General features: G+C 38.1%; 1 long non-coding RNA gene across 6 annotated transcripts in view; it reads left to right on the top strand.

Moving 5' to 3' along the window:
* The window catches only part of LOC144316785 (uncharacterized), a 292,783-nt gene that overhangs the window by 249,459 nt on the left and 26,157 nt on the right, over positions 1–17,167 (top strand). For all 6 annotated transcript variants that reach the window (XR_013382646.1, XR_013382642.1, XR_013382641.1 and 3 more), the window contains 2 exons: positions 1,325–1,365; positions 1,842–1,890. This is a non-coding gene — a long non-coding RNA (uncharacterized LOC144316785). The remainder of the gene's footprint in view (positions 1–1,324; positions 1,366–1,841; positions 1,891–17,167) is intronic.

The following is a 17,167-nucleotide window of genomic DNA, read 5'->3' as shown; positions in this document are numbered from 1 at the left end:
TAAAAAAAAAAAAAATCTATCATTGACTGAATTTTTTTTACCTGTTATTTAGACACATTGATTATATATAGTCTGTCTCCCTTGAGAAATATGATTTCTGATAGATGGTGACATCTTTTCTTTTTTTTTAAGATTACATTTATTTATTCATGAGAGGCACAGAGAGAGAAAGGCAGAGACACAGGCAGAGGCAGAAGCAGGCTCCATGCAGGGAGCCCGATGCAGGACTCGATCCTGGGACTCCAGCATCGCACCCTGGGCCGAAGACAGGCACTAAACCACTGAGCCATCCAGGGAATCTCCTCTTTTCTTAAAGATTAAAATTTGAAACAAAAATAAGACCCTTTAAAAAAATCCATATCTAAATTTGGAAGGCAGGGGTTTTTTCATTTTAAGCCCATTAGTCCATTTTCAGCAGTGCCTTGTTTGATTAAGTTCATTAGCCTAGGTATGCGGGTGAAAGTCATTGTAACTGAATTAATATTGTATAAAACAATTATTGTTTCTTATCAGTTTCTTTTTCAATTTGTTCACCTAGCTGAATATTTCACTATTAAAGAACAAATCCAAACACAGGTTTCATCTTCTTGGGCAGTGTTTAACATGAGAGACTATATATTTTTGGTGTATTTCAAGTTATGGGTTTTTCTTTATTTTTTTTACAATATAATTTTTATTTATACAGCCATTATTTGAACAATGTATTGTTATATTTATTTGTTTTATCACCTTCCCTTCACCGTTTGAAGACTTAAAAGCTTCAAAACAGCTCATAATAGCACACACAATGTTATGTGATGCATACTTCATCACTTGGCAAAGTCATTAAGAATCTGCCAAATTAATTCAATGCTGATAAATTCTGGAAAGATAGTGAATGGCTTTTATATTTGGAAATTTCTGCCATTCGTAATTTTGAGCTTTTGGGTCACCATGCCATTTTTTCCCAGTAGGATAAGAAATCATAGTGGCAGGTAAGAGTTTGCAAATGGCTGATTATAGTCAATTCCTGATTATACTTGGGGGAGTCATTGCTGATTATCTTCTGCAAATCTTGCTTTCAAATTCTATTGACATTCAAACAGAATGGGCTATAAAGTCATTTGTGGTTATTACTCAATACCTTTTGTCTAATTTCCCTTCCCCATGTAGCCTATCACCCAGCAGGAGATCTTTTATGCCAAAACACTTAATTACTTCCCCCAAATCAGTGAAGGTTAAAAACAAGACAAACAAAAACAAAACCGACAGAAAAAAAACAAATATAGCATATTTATAGCCTTTTACCCTGATTCATGATTTATTTTTATCTGTTTGACTTTAGGCTACTTGCAGAACAGAAAGGACTCTGCAGCTGTTTTGAAGGTACAACAAAAATTTAAGATATTACCTCCTATCCTATTCTTAGGGCCCCACCATATTGGGGGTGGCTGGGGGGTGGTTTCTAAGACCACAATTTGAGGAAGAGAGATACTGTGCCTACCACACATGCTCCGAAGCCTTGACGTGTGTGAAGGTGCTGCTGTGTATGTGTGTGTATGTAAAGCTGTGATGCTACAAGGAAGCAAACATTTCTGTGTGTCTGTATGTGTATGAATATGCGAAGTTTTATGCATATGTGAAAATAAATAAAAGACAAATAAAATAATGCAATTAAATGCAATCCATGCCCTCTGTGTGCAAATGATGAGGACCCATAACCTTCTATATTCTTACCCACTATCGAATGCTTGTTTTTTTGTAGATCTAGAGTAGATAAAGCCCACTGGATAAATGTAAATCTTTATTTTCCCGTACCAGAATATTTTTCCTCAAATGAATTCTATTTTTTTTCTTTGCAGCTGTGAAGCTTTTCTGGATAAAGTTCTGGGACATCCTCCTGACTCAAAGGTAAGCCTTTTATTTTTAAATGAAACTTTGTACCACCAGCCCCGCTCATTACAAAACCAAAGTGTTCTGTGTTTCTCTCCTTTGCGGTATTACACATCATGAATATCCCATGAATCTTCCTATGAGAGGGGGGAATTTCCCCACTTCTTTGTCACGGCTTTTGCTTGTGGAATTCATTGTTGGTTCGGATGCAGTTATTGCTGCTGACCTCCCCCGCTCCCTGTTTTTAGAAGCCCTGTGCCACCCGTAGAAGGCAATGCTTTAAGTGTGTTTCTACTTCACCTATGAGAAGATCTAATATATTTCATCATTAGACTCCTGTGGAAATATACAATGAAAGTAGGGGATCTGGTTAGTGCTGGAGGCAAAGTACTACTAACTCATCCCAAAAGATTGCTTTTTGATTAAGGGGCTCTTGCTGTAAGGTGCTCAGTCTTTCTTGCAGCTGATATGAGCTGCTATTCTTGGCTATATAACCTAAGTTGAACATTTGATTTTTTTTTTTTAAAGAAACAGCAATTATATTAAGGAGTCCTCATGTGAGATATAATTCCTTGAAAATTTCAAATAGAATTCAATAAGCAGACTCAACATTGTGCCGTAGAGTCAGGCAGAAATTCATAAGAGAGAGAGGGTAGTGGAGAAAGGCAGGGGTGGTGCTGCCCAAAATATTTTGTGGGTGAATGGGATCATGTCAAATTCAATTCAGACTAGAAATCGTCCTTGCTGTAAGAAAATGAAAGGTAGTCAAATGAATAGCTGAGCTTAGAAAACAGGGTAACTTTTTTCTTCCCCTTTCACATAACCTGAAGAGTTAAAATAGCTTGCCCTTAGTCTTATTTTTTAATTTTTAATTTTTTTTTTTTTTTGAGAAGGAGAAGGAAGTGAAAGGGAGTACGGGTAAGCCTAGGACAACTATATAATTTATTGTCCAAAGTGGGACACTTGGAGTTAAAGGAGTTAAAGGTACTCTATTAATAATTACACTGGATAAAAGGTATAAATCGGGGCTCTTGCAGGCAAACAGAGATGTTTGGTGACCCCTGGGAAGTACAATTAATAGGGCTTTATGTCCCTGGTCTTGTAGCCTTGCTGTGACCATGAGCTCACAGTAGAAACATTATTTCTATTGATGGCTTTTTTCCCCAAGGTTTCTGATCATAAACTGTCTGTGGTGTAGGCAATCTCAATTACACTGTATAGGGGAGGTTTTCTGTTCTTGACATTCTGTTATTAGATTAACACGCATTTTATTGTTTCTTTTGTATATGGGCTTTTCATATTTGGTACAACTGGAATGCGCAAAAAGAGGAAGTATTTAATAGGAGAGCTAAAAAAGAACATCAAAGCCCACTGTTTGAATTATCTCTAACTGTTAGCTATCTTTTGTTCTTCAGAGCCAGTCTATCTATGAATCCTGCCTCTTGTCTTCCTCTAATGATACTGTTTCTCATTTTCACTGAGGGAGAAAGAAGGCAGGAGGAAATTTATTGTGATTGTTTTATAAAAATCCTACCGCTTTTTCCTCTCATAGTAGGGCTTTTTAAAGAATGGAATACACAATTAGTACAAAATCTTGGCCTAACATGATAGCCTTTGATACTTCTCAGGCAAAGTTTGAAACTGAAGGGAACAATTTTAAGCAAGAGCAATTATGTACTAACATTAGGAAAATGTCCTCTTTTTGTTCCATTCATCAGCTCTAAGAGCTTTAGGTGGCAGCTTCCTCTTTGCATTTATTAGAAATAAATTTGCCATGTAAATGACAAGAAAGTTTACTCGAGGAAACTAGAAATCAAACTAAGTTTACTGATTTAAAATATTGTACAGTCAGATTTCTTGCAGGCATTTTAGACACATTATGTTTTCCATAGAACAAGCAGACCAGCCAATAAACCGAAAGCTAGTCATGCCCACCAATTATTAAGAGCTCATTAAATGCTAGACCTTGTATGAAGGCTTTTGCATACTTTACCTCATTTAATCCTTACAGAAATCCTATTATAGGTATAATTTTCACGTAAGAGAAAAAAAGGGATCCCTGGGTGGCTCAGCAGTTTAGTGCCTGCCTTTGGCCCAGGGCGCGATCCTGGAGACCCGGGATCGAGTCCCACATGTCCGGCTCCCTGCATGGAGCCTGCTTCTCCCTCTGCCTGTGTCTCTGCCTCTCTCTCTCTCTCTCTGGTGTGACTATCATAAATAAATAAAATTTTAAAAAAAGACTTATTAAAAAATAAGTAAAAAAAAAAAGAGAGATGGAAAAAAAATCAAAACTCAAAGAGGGTAAATTACAGGACCAAATTCACTAAAGCTAGAAAGTAAGAAAATGACTTTCAGATTGAGGTTGTACAAAACTAGTGTAGGTATTTACTACTTATGAGTGAGAGAATTTAGGCAAAACTGTAAAAAAAAAAAAAAAGCTGAATTTAGCCAAAGTGTGCCTTTTGTAGTTAATTTTCTATTTGTATTCTTGAACACTGAATATATATTTGACACACCAGCATTTTTATACTTTAAAAAATCATTACAGAAGCAAAAGGTACGAGCAATGTTAGCATGCACCTACATATTTCACTTTCTGCTCCTCCTTCAAACCTTGCTTGGACGTCTTCCTTACACATCATGTCTCCCTGGGAGAAAAAGAATGATATCCCAAGACAAGATGTAGCAGCTCTTAACACTTCTCAGTTCATTCTCTGCTCCTATATGACAATTCACTATTCATCTTTCCAGTCATCTTTTTCCATAAAGATCCTGAGAACACCTCCTCCTTCAAAGACCCATCAGTTGGGTAACTCCCATCAATAAGTGAGTGTTGAATTAAGTTGACTAAACTGAATAACCTCTCTCCAGACCCTAGTCTAGCAATAGGACTTCACCATGTCCTATATTTAATGTCTGTTCTGACTGAAAGGAAACTGGATATCAGAAAGAAAAGAAAATGTCTAATAAATTCCTACATCCCGTTCTAGAAAATAATACAAATGTATTGATGGCACTTGGGGCAATGGCTTTTAAGATGGTGACTTAGTGTGTATTGCAAAAAGGTGTCCCCTCTGATCAGGCTAAATGCAAAATGGTGCTTCCTCAGATGGGATGGGGCTCCAGGGTGTTTTGACCCCTCCCTTCACTCCACGGAAGGGCCAGGACTGAGTCACAGATGCCTTGGTGAGTGCTCTCAAGGCCATGGTGTCTTGGAATGCACTTTTGGGTTTTGTATATTTAGTAGGGAGAAAACAGAAGAAGCCATTTCATTGGAGATCAAGGGATGTTAATTTATAAGCCACGTTTCACATTACTTATATTTTGGAGAAAGATAGTGAACAGAATTAATTATAGCATTGCTAATGCTAACAGGATTAACCAATAAAATTTGGCGTCAGTCACATCTGTGGTCAAATCCTGCCTGTGACACTATTTGCTATGTGACTGGAATGTGTTACTTAATTCCTCTGGTCTCATTTTACTTGTCTGGATATGGGACGATAAAGTTCAAGCCCCTGTGTTGGAGGGGAGGATCAGATGCATGAAGGTAAGCTTCTGGTGTGAAGAATGCATTCAGGTTCTGTTTGTTGGTGTAGAATCTAATTATGCCTGCTTCTGATTCTTAAAGATGTGCTTATGTCCTTAGCATATCAGCACAATTGAAATAAGTGAAGGAATGAAAAAAGTAGTACTGTATAATAAGATGGCCAAGAAAAAAAAAAACGGGCTAAATTGCAGCTTGATAGTGGTAGTCTATGTCACTTTCTGATTTGTATTTTTTTTTTTTTGTCTCACAGAAATTGAAAAATGTGAGTACTAATATTTCTTGATGATGAATGTGGTTCATTGCCCTTCATCATGTTGAATTAGAGATATGTAGGTGGGACGGTATTTCATGTATCAGAATTGAATCAGCATGTCAGTTATACTTAGTCAATAAAAAGAACACTTCTAATAAATAATTTTAATAGGCGTTGCACTTTAAAGCATAAAGTTATTAGAACGTTTGCCAGGCAATCTGTTTTTTATTTGTACAAGTTAAACATATTCATTTGTGATGAGCACTTTATTTGGTTTATGTCACATCTTTCTTACAGAAAAGCCTTGATTGTGGAGCTAATGACACAACTGAATTACGCGCAGAGTTAAGTGATAGGAAATATTTCTAAAATATTGCCCTATGGAACTGCTAATAAGTTGATGCCTGTTTTCCATTAATACCTGAAAAACAAGTGTAGCCTGTGGCATTTCAAACCAAATTGTATTGATTACAGTATTTCTTCTATTTTATGCAGAAGAGAATTTTTTTTTTCAGTTGTCACACATCTCTGATTAAAAACTGTGCAGACCCATTTCGAGGTGTACAAAATATTGTTAGAAATATCTTCTGGGCATTCTTTTGAAACTAAGAAACGGGGTAATGTAGTGAAACTATTTAAGGCAGATTGTGAAGAGCGTGGAATATAAATGGAGATATTCCTAGCTCTGGTGCCTCACTCACACTAGCAGTGCCATCCTTTTTATTAAAATAATGGGGATAAATTTTATGGTCTTGTCCTGTAAGTTTATTAGCATCATTTGCTTATTGCACTGTGATTCTAGTATTTTTCTATAAATACTGTATTACTGTTCCGCATTTGACACTAGAGAAAATGTGGGTTGGATTTTTAATATCAGTGACATTTCTCACCTTCTACACATACATTTTCCTACCTTCGTGGTTCTGATATAACTGGTATGTGAACGCAAAAATAAAAGACAATGTCGGGTTTGCAGGAGATGGAATTAGACTTGCCTGGATGACTGGCCTGCGGATGCAGCGGCGGCTCTGCAGAGCTCGGCTTGCCACTCAGGGAAGCTCCATCATGGGATTACAGTGCTTTTTCAAGCTGTCTGATGAGGGACTTTTAACTCACAACATCTAGGTATTGCAATGCCTTCTTTTCGTCACGGTTGCTAGAAACACATAGCCTTTTGTCAGGCTACAGAATGTTTTAATTCCCAATGCAAATCTGGGTGACATGTTTGTTACGCTAGCGGATATACCTGACAGATCCTATTCTGAGTTTTCCAGGAAAAAACACACAGCAGCACGTTTGTGGGATATCAATCCTTTTATGTGAGCGTAGCATGCCTTTTAGTGATTGAGGAAACCATGTCAAACTGGAGTTGATTTGATATAAAAATAACTTGCAAGTCGTGTTTGTATAATTCCTAGGGTAAGATCATTTTAACAGATCTCGTTGTTAGTTGTAAGAATGGTTTTATGGTTTGGGCGAAGCAGTAAATAATAGCAAAGGCAAATAAAAATAAAGCTTTCATCACACCTTTGTTAACCTAGAGAAATATATTCATTGAGTTTTTGAGTTACTCACACATATGTATACAGACTGTGTAAAGAATTATGGTGTATGCATTCAAATAACCTATAAAACAGAACAATTACATGCACATGTTTCTAAAACCGTAAGTCATGGTTGTTCATAAAAGTATGCTAAGTGTATTTAATATTCAGTGCAAAAATAGATATTAAGAAATCCTTCCTTGAGATTTAAACCCCGTTCTTTACTTATAGTGAAATATGTTGCCTTTAGCCACCCAAACACAGGTTCAAATTCTGGTCACTTGGATGTGAGGAAACTCCTTGAAATGAATTGTTGGTCACAGTGTTTAATAATGTTAGAGGGTTGACTCTGGACACAAAGTCTCCAGGTAATAAAGTTCCTCGGGCCCAAAAGCACATTACATTTTAGAGCGCATTGCACTATGTCCCAAGAATAGCCATTTCTGTTTTTAGAATTAAAGGAAGGGAAAATATGAGTTAATCTGGTTTTGAAACTTACTATTTTCCCTAGAACTACTACAAAGATTTAAAAATATGTTGTTTCAATTATAAAGTGTTAGTATTTGCGAGGTTTCAGCAGTGCCCCTCCTTTCCTTTTCTATCTGTTACACCCTTCGGTATACTTTTGCTTCATTCTTAGGTAAGGATCTCTGATTGATTGATTGATTGATCTATTTATCTATTTGAGAAAGAGAGAGCGAGCATGTGTGTGGTGGGGGAGGGGTGGAGGGAGAGGGAGAGAAAGAATCCTAAGCAGGCTCCCAGTCCAGAGTGAGGCCAATATGGAGCTCCGTCTCAGGATCCTTAGATGGTGACCTGAGCTGAAAAATAAGTTGGATCCTTCCCCGACTGAGCCACTTAGGCACCTCAAGGGTTTTTATTTTGAGTGTATCATTCTCAATTTGATGCTTATTATATCAAAGTAGGTGGGAATAGATCAGAATTGAGTATCCTTTTAATCTTTTTCATCAAAAATGCAAGAAGTATATTTGGAGCATTTTCATCTTATTTAAATTAATTGTTGTGCTAGTTCAATTAATATGCTTGAATTTCTTTACTCAGCAAAAGTGTGATAAAACATTTAAATTTTTAGGTGCATCCCTGACTGTGTGGCATGTAAAATGGACTTTATCTTGTTTCAATCTATAGGCTACCTGAATTTATTTTTCTCTTAATAAAGGTTTCAGAAAGACTAAGCACCTTGCCTTATTGCTATAGGAGAGAATATTCTTAGAATCTACAACCTTATTGAAAGAGGATGGTGAATTGGCTGGGGATGTTCTGCTTTATTTTGAATATTTTCACTACCTTGTAAGATATTAAAGTCTATTGTATTATTCTATTGAATTATTTGCTATTGTGAAGATTTGGGGAGTCATTGAAGAAATGCCTTTTGAGTTTTTATTTTTTTCTTTCATATTATAAAGTGCCTGCTGGAGGGCTCAGGTATATCTAGGTTAATGTGTTTCTATTTCAGTACCCAAAAAACAAATGTGAGATCTTGGAAGGGTCATATTCACATCCCGGTTGACAATAATTACTTAGGAGTGAGCACCTGCTTAAGAGGTGTAGGCTCTGCGGTAGAGCAAGGGGAATGGGGGGTGGGGGAGGCTTTAAACAAAAACTTTAACTGTAAAAGAAACAAGTTTTCCTCTGGGAAATTATTCAGAGTGCAATACAAGCATATTTTTCTAATTAAATAGATTAGTTTATGCCTTTGGCATTTAAAAGAAAGTCCTTAGATTCATAGCCTCCTGAGTTATAAGTATTTCCCAGGTTAATTCTCTGGAAATTAAATCTGGCCCTATTTCTTGCCATTTTGTTCCTTTTTTTTTTTTCTTTTTTTCTATTCCCATTTCTCTTTTTCACCTCCAGATAATTTCTTCCTCTCTCTTTATGATCTGTCCACCTTCTCCTTCCCTTCCTGAACTCTTCCACCTATGGAAACGGGACAAGCACTGACATGCCCCCTCCATCTTTGTCCTCTAATCAGAATGAACTACCACGAGCCTGTGATCCCATTGGGCTCATTTTAGCCCATTTTTATGTATAGCCTGTAACAGTCTTCTTCAAATAACAGCTGGTTGCTCACATATCCATCCTTGTGACTGCACTTTGAGAATCTTGAAGGCGAGAGTGCCATTTGCTTTCTTCTATCCTCCAAAGTCACATGTTCTTGAACAGAGTAGACACTCAAGAGAGGTCGAACTGAATGTTTGTGGTTAATCCTTACCAATAAAGAAAGCCCTTATAAAATCTGTGAAGAATCATCTTTTTCTTGATTCATATCCTTCTTCGCTTACTTTATCTTTTTACACCCACCTCCTTGTCTCTTGTTCACTCACCGAGATATCCCTAAGTACTACTGCAGAGAGGAGTAGAGAGACCCACACATTTGGAGTGTGTCTGCTGTGTGTGCGCTGCAGGCGCAGGGGGATTCACTGGGCCCCACAAGAGAGCTGAAGAGGGACCAGGACTGAGAAAGAAATTGTATTGTACTAACAAGCAATCATTGGGAAATCATTTTAAGACTTTGACAATAATTTCCCAGCGGTTGGTTGTCTAGAAAAGGGAAGGAAAAGAGAGAGAAAGAGAAAGTGTTTTATACTGAATACCAAATAATTCCATATGACAATGCAAATCAAGTTTGAATGCCAGAAGCGTAGAAATTAAAGCCCACTCAGCCATTAGGTTGTCTGTCTTGATCAAGAAGGCGTGGAGAGTCGTTCCGTCGGAAAAGCAAAGCAAAGGAAATGTAGAAAAGGAATTTGAAGGTGAGAGGCTTAAAATAAGAACATTTTGCCGTTTGTTCCGAATGAAAGCCCCAGCAAGTCCACAACACGGTGCTAATGTATCACTAAAATGGGATAAAGTAAACAAAATGTTAAATCAAGTCTTGCCATTCAACACAGGGGAAATTATCTTATAAAAAGATTAAAAGAAAAAAGGCATTAGGATCCTAAGTAGCATGGCTTTATGAAATGGATCACTTAGAAGTACGGGTTGTGGCTTCATTCTATCTGACACATTGGCATACATACATAAAACAAATTGCTCTGAGTATTGTAACATGCAATTCCAAGGTCTCCTGCTTTGGGTTTGTGTTTTACATAAGTGGTTTCTATGTTTGTGCCTGTACTGATGGAAATTCATTTATAACCTGCTACGCCGGACTTTTTGACTGTCCTTTTTGATGAACGGCTTTTCAGTTTGTAACTTTTGTTTTTCTGAGGTTTCCGTGTCATGAAATGCTTCTTCTAGTGCTGCATATTTTAACAGAAAATTGCATCAAATAAGACAACTGGAGTTGAGTTTAGATTAAAAAAAAACCCAAATCTTTCTATCCCTCCTCCTGTACTTCTTAAACCTTTGGGGGCACTGCCTTAATGGGCACTGGTTTATTTTGCAATATTGCAAAATCTAGGGCCAAAGGAAAATTTACTGAGAAAAATAAATGGAAATTTTCAGCTTTGAAAAAAATAACACAGTTTACTAAGAGATAACCACTGACTAGAGGTGAGAGATTGGCAAGGTGTCAAGGCCAGGGTCAGAGAACCATGTCCAATATTAACTGTTAGACACATTTCAGGAGTGAGGTGGCCAAAAGGAGTCCTTTCCTGGTGTCCTGGTCTTACCACAAGAGGCATGAGACTACGTGGAAAAAAAGAGTCCGAACCCTTTCCTTCCCCACATTGGACATGACAGGTGGAAATTCTAGCTTTTGCAAATGACCTAAACACATTTTTTTCTTCATAGCTGGTTTTATTTATACTTCTCTTCAGTTTATCTCTGAGTGAACTTGGTGGCCTGCCTCTCAGTAAATCTGAAAGACTCAGCTGAAGTCAAAAAGGGTTACCATCAATAGTTCATTTTTGCTTTTGTTTCTTTTGCCTTCGTAGATGTATCTTGTAAGAAGTTACTGTGGCTGAGTTCAAAAAGGGTGTTGCCTGTGTTCTCCTCTAGGATTTTGATGGAATCTTGTCTCACATTTAGATCTTTCACCCATTTTGAGTTTATCTTTGCGTATGGTGCAAGAGAGTTTCATTCTTCTGCATGTGGATGAAGCTTTTGCACAGCAAAGGATACAGTCAACAAAACTAAAAGACAACCTACAGAATGGGAGAAGATATTTGCAAATGACATATCAGATAAAGGGCTAGTATCCAAGATCTATAAAGAACTTATTAAACTCAACACCAAAGAAACAAACAATCCAATCATGAAATGGGCAAAAGACATGAAGAGAAATCTCACAGAGGAAGACATAGACATGGCCAACAAGCACATGAGAAAATGCTCTGCATCACTTGCCATCAGGAAAATACAAATCAAAACCACAATGAGATACCACCTCACACCAGTGAGAATGGGGAAAATTAACAAGGCAGGAAACCAAAAATGTTGGAGGGGATGCGGAGAAACGGGAACCCTCTTACACTGTTGGTGGGAATGTGAACTGGTGCAGCCACTCTGGAAAACTGTGTGGAGGTTCCTCAAAGAGTTAAAAATAGACCTGCCCTACGACCCAGCAATTGCACTGTTGGGGATTTACCCCAAAGATACAGATGCAATGAAACGCCGGGACACCTGCACCCCGATGTTTATAGCAGCAATGGCCACAATAGCCAAACTGTGGAAGGAGCCTCGGTGTCCATCGAAAGATGAGTGGATAAAGAAGATGTGGTTTATGTATACAATGGAATATTACTCAGCTATTAGAAATGACAAATACCCACCATTTTCTTCAACGTGGATGGAACTGGAGGGTATTACGCTGAGTGAAATGAGTAAATCGGAGAAGGACAAACATTATATGGTTTCATTCATTTGGGGAATATAAATACTAGTGAAAGGGAATAGAAGGGAAGGGAGAAGAAATGGGTAGGAAATATCAGAAAGGGAGACGGAACATGAAGACTCCTAACTCTGGGAAATGAACTAGGGGTGGTGGAAGGGGAGGAGGGCGGGGGGGTGGGGGTGAAGGGGTGACGGGCACTGGGGGGGCACTTGACGGGATGAGCAATGGGTGTTATTCTGTATGTTGGCAAATTGAACACCAATAAAAAATAAATTTATTATTAAAAAAAAGTGTTACCATCATGGTGGACACTTTTTTAAATAGAATGACAAGGCAGCATAACCTCTTCAAAGAGATACATCACTATTTACTTTGCATAAACTTTACTGACAAGCCATTTGCCACCAGTGCAGCACCAGATATCTGTGTACATCAACTGAAGTCGGGTGGGGACAATTCAAGCTTCGCTTCTTTCCTACAGCCTTCCCTGGTGGCTGCCCTGTTACATGAGACTTTTTTCTATACTGAGAATTACTGTGATGTATTCTTTTTCTGTAGCACACAATTAATTATAAACAACCATGTAATCTTCATCCAGAGGTTTGCCTTGAAACACTAAGGCAAACCTCTCAGCGCTCATTTATTTGATTCCAGAGGAGAGGTACATATTTGTGTAAAAATCAAGATGGCATTTAATAGGTGAGCAGACATTTGTTGAGCACCTACTATATACCACACCACAAGGTAAGCACTAGGCATGCAAAATCTTCAAAGATGTTGTAGTTTTAGTAGAGAGAACAGATTTATAAATAAAGAAATCACCTGTCATTCAATGTAGTATAGCTAAAAAATACACCCAGGGCTAGAGTTGCCCAGAAACAAGTCAGATGACTTATTACCCTGGACTCAGGAAATGGTACCAGGAAGCGCCCCCTGGAAAATCATATTTCTAAGTTTGCGCTCAAAGAATAATAAGGATATTTGCTCTTGCTGTTTTTTACTTTTTTTTTTTTAAGGAGACAGGTAAAGGAAAGACATTCAAGGCATAACCATAGAAGTGTGAAACAGTATATATTTATGTTTAGAAACTAAATGGGCTTCTGAATTGCTAAAATATAATTATAGGGAATGGTGTTAATAAGAAGGAAAAAACCCTAGGAGATAAAGCTAAATAAACAAGGCAGAGATGCAGTCACAAAAGGCCTTACATGTCATGCTTGGCACTAGCAGATTAGAATGAAGAAAATCAGTGAAAGCAAGGAGTGACATCTGACAGGGAGAAAGAATACAGAAGTAGAAAAATTTTGGAGGTCCTAAAGCCTGGGGCCACTTGGTATCCAAGCAGGTGGCTTTCTAGGACTCAGTGGCTCCTGTAGGCACCACGCTTCCACACCACAGTACAGTGATTGAAATGCAGAGTTACAATCCCAAGTCATCAAGGAAAGGAAAAATTACGTGCAATAAGCTATGTTTATGAAGTCAGGGAAGTGTGTAATAGAGTTTAGAATGCTATCAAACACTGAGTATTAGAAACAGTGTTTTTTTGGTGCTTAAAGATGTGTTAGTTTATAAATGTATGAATCTTCTTATTCTCTGACAAGACCAACTATATTAGGCATTATTATAATCTATGCTATTTTTTTCATATCCATGTTAGGCCAGTTTTACCTTCTAGAATTTAAGTTCTTTGTTGACAGATAACTCATCTCATACTCCCCTACATCTCTGAAGCCAGTGCTGCAGGTCTTCAATAAATCTTTTAGGGTTATTTCTAGACCATGGCCCAGCACTTTGTCCTACCTTCTGGTTCTTTGCTGACTCATTTATGGCACATCTGAGGATAGTCACTGAAACCTTCTGTGGTTTCTCCTCTAAGAAATAAATCCATTAACTTAAAATGCATATCTTATTTTGCAGAATAATTCGTTTCCCTAAGACATTAACTGGTGGTGGGGAGGATGATATGATATAGGGGAAAAGATTGTCAATTTAGGATCTGGAGAAGCTTGGGTTTGAATACCAGCCACCATTCATTAGTGGAGTGGCCTTAGCCAAGATACAATCTTGATGAGCCTAAGTTTCTCCTTTGTGTAAGCAGACAACAAATAACAAAGACTGTAGAACATTTACAAATAAGAGAAATTATTTCTGTAAAGCACACACACAGTATACTATTTAGCCCAAAGCAGACATTCAATAAATAGTAGTTACTAGTGCTTTAAAGTCATACTTAAAAACATTATGTTTTTAATAACGCATTTAAAAGGTATATAAAATAATTTAGAGAAAGATGAGTGATAAGGAAAGTAATTCACCAAATATAAACCAAAGTAACCCTTTATTATTTTCCTTTTTGCCACTGGAATTTAATGCCATTGGCACTTCACCTTGCCCTTGGTCAATAGTTCCTACAATAACCTGAAACCAGATAATATATACCTTTGGTTTCTTCTTTTTTGTTTGTTGTTTTTTTTTTGCAAAATTTAGATGTTTGAATATGGCAAGCCCGATACAAAGTGAAAGAAGAAAGATGCAGCACTAATAGACCAGCAATTTGAAATATAACACTGGAAAGCAATGGAAAAGTAGGTTTCTTAGAACATGGAAGAGTTGACAGGGGCTTAACGTCCTGCAAGGAAAGACAATGACTGAAAAATCAGTTCTCAGAATATAGATGTTATAACAGCAAACTTATTCTAAACATGTTCCTTGTATTTTTCAATTATACCTGTCACAAATTCAAAATTTCACAATTGCAAACCTTGTCTTTTGTCCCCATTTTCTGTAGGATCACAGGACACTTTGTGAGCAAGATTTGTCTCTTTTCTTCTGGTCTCTTCAGCAGAAATGCAGGTTTGTGCCTGCATTTCCAGAAGGCTATCGGTGTTTTGTTTTGTTTCGACATTGATGATTAAGAAATGGCAATGACACCTAGGCTCCTTTTTCCTGGTCAAAAAGAGCAAAGTACATATTAGTAGTGACTGCCTATTTTAAATCCCCTTTTTCTTTGTCTGTCGACCTGTCTATAATCATCAGAGTGGAAAATAACTTTGAAAGCTCAAGCTCAGGGGAAAAAAGGAGCTTTCGTGCCTCAGTACGGCAGAAGGACTGGTAGTCAGGAGAGTTGCCTTTTTGAAACCTAAGTTTTACCCAGTGTCTGCAGAGTTCTACAAAATGCACAACCACATGTGTAAATCCCAGATTGGTCTGCTTGACCTGCAGCTTTTCCTGTGAATTTTGTCACATGGATAGCTAGGGAGAGAAGAGGTGGTTGGTCAGTCATTAGTAGAGAGAAGGAGAGGAGAAGAGGGGAGGGCATCAAAGGAGAGGGGTGGGGAGGGTAGGGGAGGAGAAATGTGCTCCAGCCCCAAACGTCTAAAACTGACTTCTGGCCACGTTGGACTTCAGTTTCATTAATGATCTCGATCTGTTTGCCTCCCTCAGCAAATCCACTGTGTATATTTTGGGCATGAGAAATGGTGCTTTCCGTTTGCCCTGGTTTGCTTCTCTTTGGTTTCCCTTCCATGCTGTTCATTCTGTCGGCCGTGCCAGACACTGTGAAAATACCTTAACATTCTTTTCAGGCTTTGAAGACTTTTTTTCTTTTCTTTTCTTTTTTTTTTTAATGTGCTGAGCTTAATCTTTTCCAGCTTCTTTTCTATTAAGGGTGTAGGAGGGTTCAGTTATTTTTCTTTCTATTTCTTTTCTCCTGCTGCTGCATTTGTAGACACGCTGTCTCGTCGGTCTCCACGATGTGATGTATTATGCATGCCCTTTCTAGTGGGATTGGGGTGGGAAGAGAAACAAAGAGATGGCGAGCTCTGAGAGGTCACATACCCTGAGGAACGCCCACTGATGACAATGCTGGCCGACCGCGCTGGATGATCTCGAGGACCAAGCGGGGGTGGGAGTCAGAAAAAGAACATTTGTTTTCTTTCATCCAGGAGCCTGAATGAAGAGCAATCTTTCTGTTTGTTACAGTGATGGGTAATTTGGAGCACTTCCCTTTGCATGAAGAAATTTGCTATTCTAATCAAAATCTCGTCCCTTTCTACAAACCATTATAAGATACTTATGAAAATAGGCAGATTCAGATTTCCTGTTTGAATCTTTGTCAGCTTTCACTTTTATGCTCATTTGCAGAATCACATAACTATGAAAGGCCAATTAGTTCTAAGTCCCCAGAAAGTGACAGGATAAATTGCTTTCTTCCTAGCAAATCAAGAATAATATTGCGGGTGCAGTGCAAAAGTGTCCACCCAGAGATTTCAGTTCATTTTATCAATCTAATGAGTGCTTTCGGCCTGTCTTCTGTGACTGGTGCTTCCACTGTATGCTTTTCCGTCTGAGTTCTTAGAGCATACTCCTCTATACTTCCAAAGGTAGGATCAATCCATACATTTGAGCCGTGCCTCGGTCGAGATGCTTAGTGTGGTATACAGCGCTGCCTCTAGTCAATGCTTATTTGAGTTAAATCAAAGAATTCGTAGAATTCTCTTTAGTAATGTTGGCTATCACCAGCTTGATACCCCTTCATGCAGTGTAGCGGGCATTTAATTTTTTTTTTCCACAGAGGGTGGCTGTGATAATGTGACTGTCAATTGCAATCGCTATGCAAATATGATTGGAGACCATAGCATAATTGTAATTTTCAAAATCAAGCTGTCTCAAAAGAGATTCAGCCGATTATGGCTTTTCTGAGATACTGCGCCTCCTGAACGCACATATGTGAAAATTGCTTCCTTTCCCTATATTTCTCTCTGTGGCTTTTCTCCACTTTTTGAACACTTTTATTCCAGGTTGCCCTGAGCCAACTCCACCATGCTGGGGAAGCTCAGGGCACCCAGGGGACAGGGCACAATTTTTCAAGTTGTAAGGGAATTGCTGTTATAGCAGCCATGGATGGTCATGCCCTCTCAGTAACACGTCTGGGAGTCAAGGTAAGTTTGATCCCTGAAGGAGCAGGGCATCTCTCTTGTTTCACACTCTCAGGATTTTCACTGAGAGGACCTTTGCTATTTATTCATTATTGCCGGAAGTAGTATTCTTGGTGCCTTATAAATGAGGGCATAATAGCAAGAGACTTAGAATTAATGTTGAATCATTTTGTTTTCTTAAGTGGCATTTGCTCTTACTGAAAAACAGTGAAT

This window comes from Canis aureus, chromosome 7 (genome assembly GCF_053574225.1).
Source record: "Canis aureus isolate CA01 chromosome 7, VMU_Caureus_v.1.0, whole genome shotgun sequence".
Taxonomy (NCBI): Eukaryota; Metazoa; Chordata; class Mammalia; order Carnivora; family Canidae; genus Canis; species Canis aureus.
The sequence above is the reverse complement of the archived record's forward strand: the minus strand, read 5'-3'. Positions and strand labels throughout refer to the sequence as shown.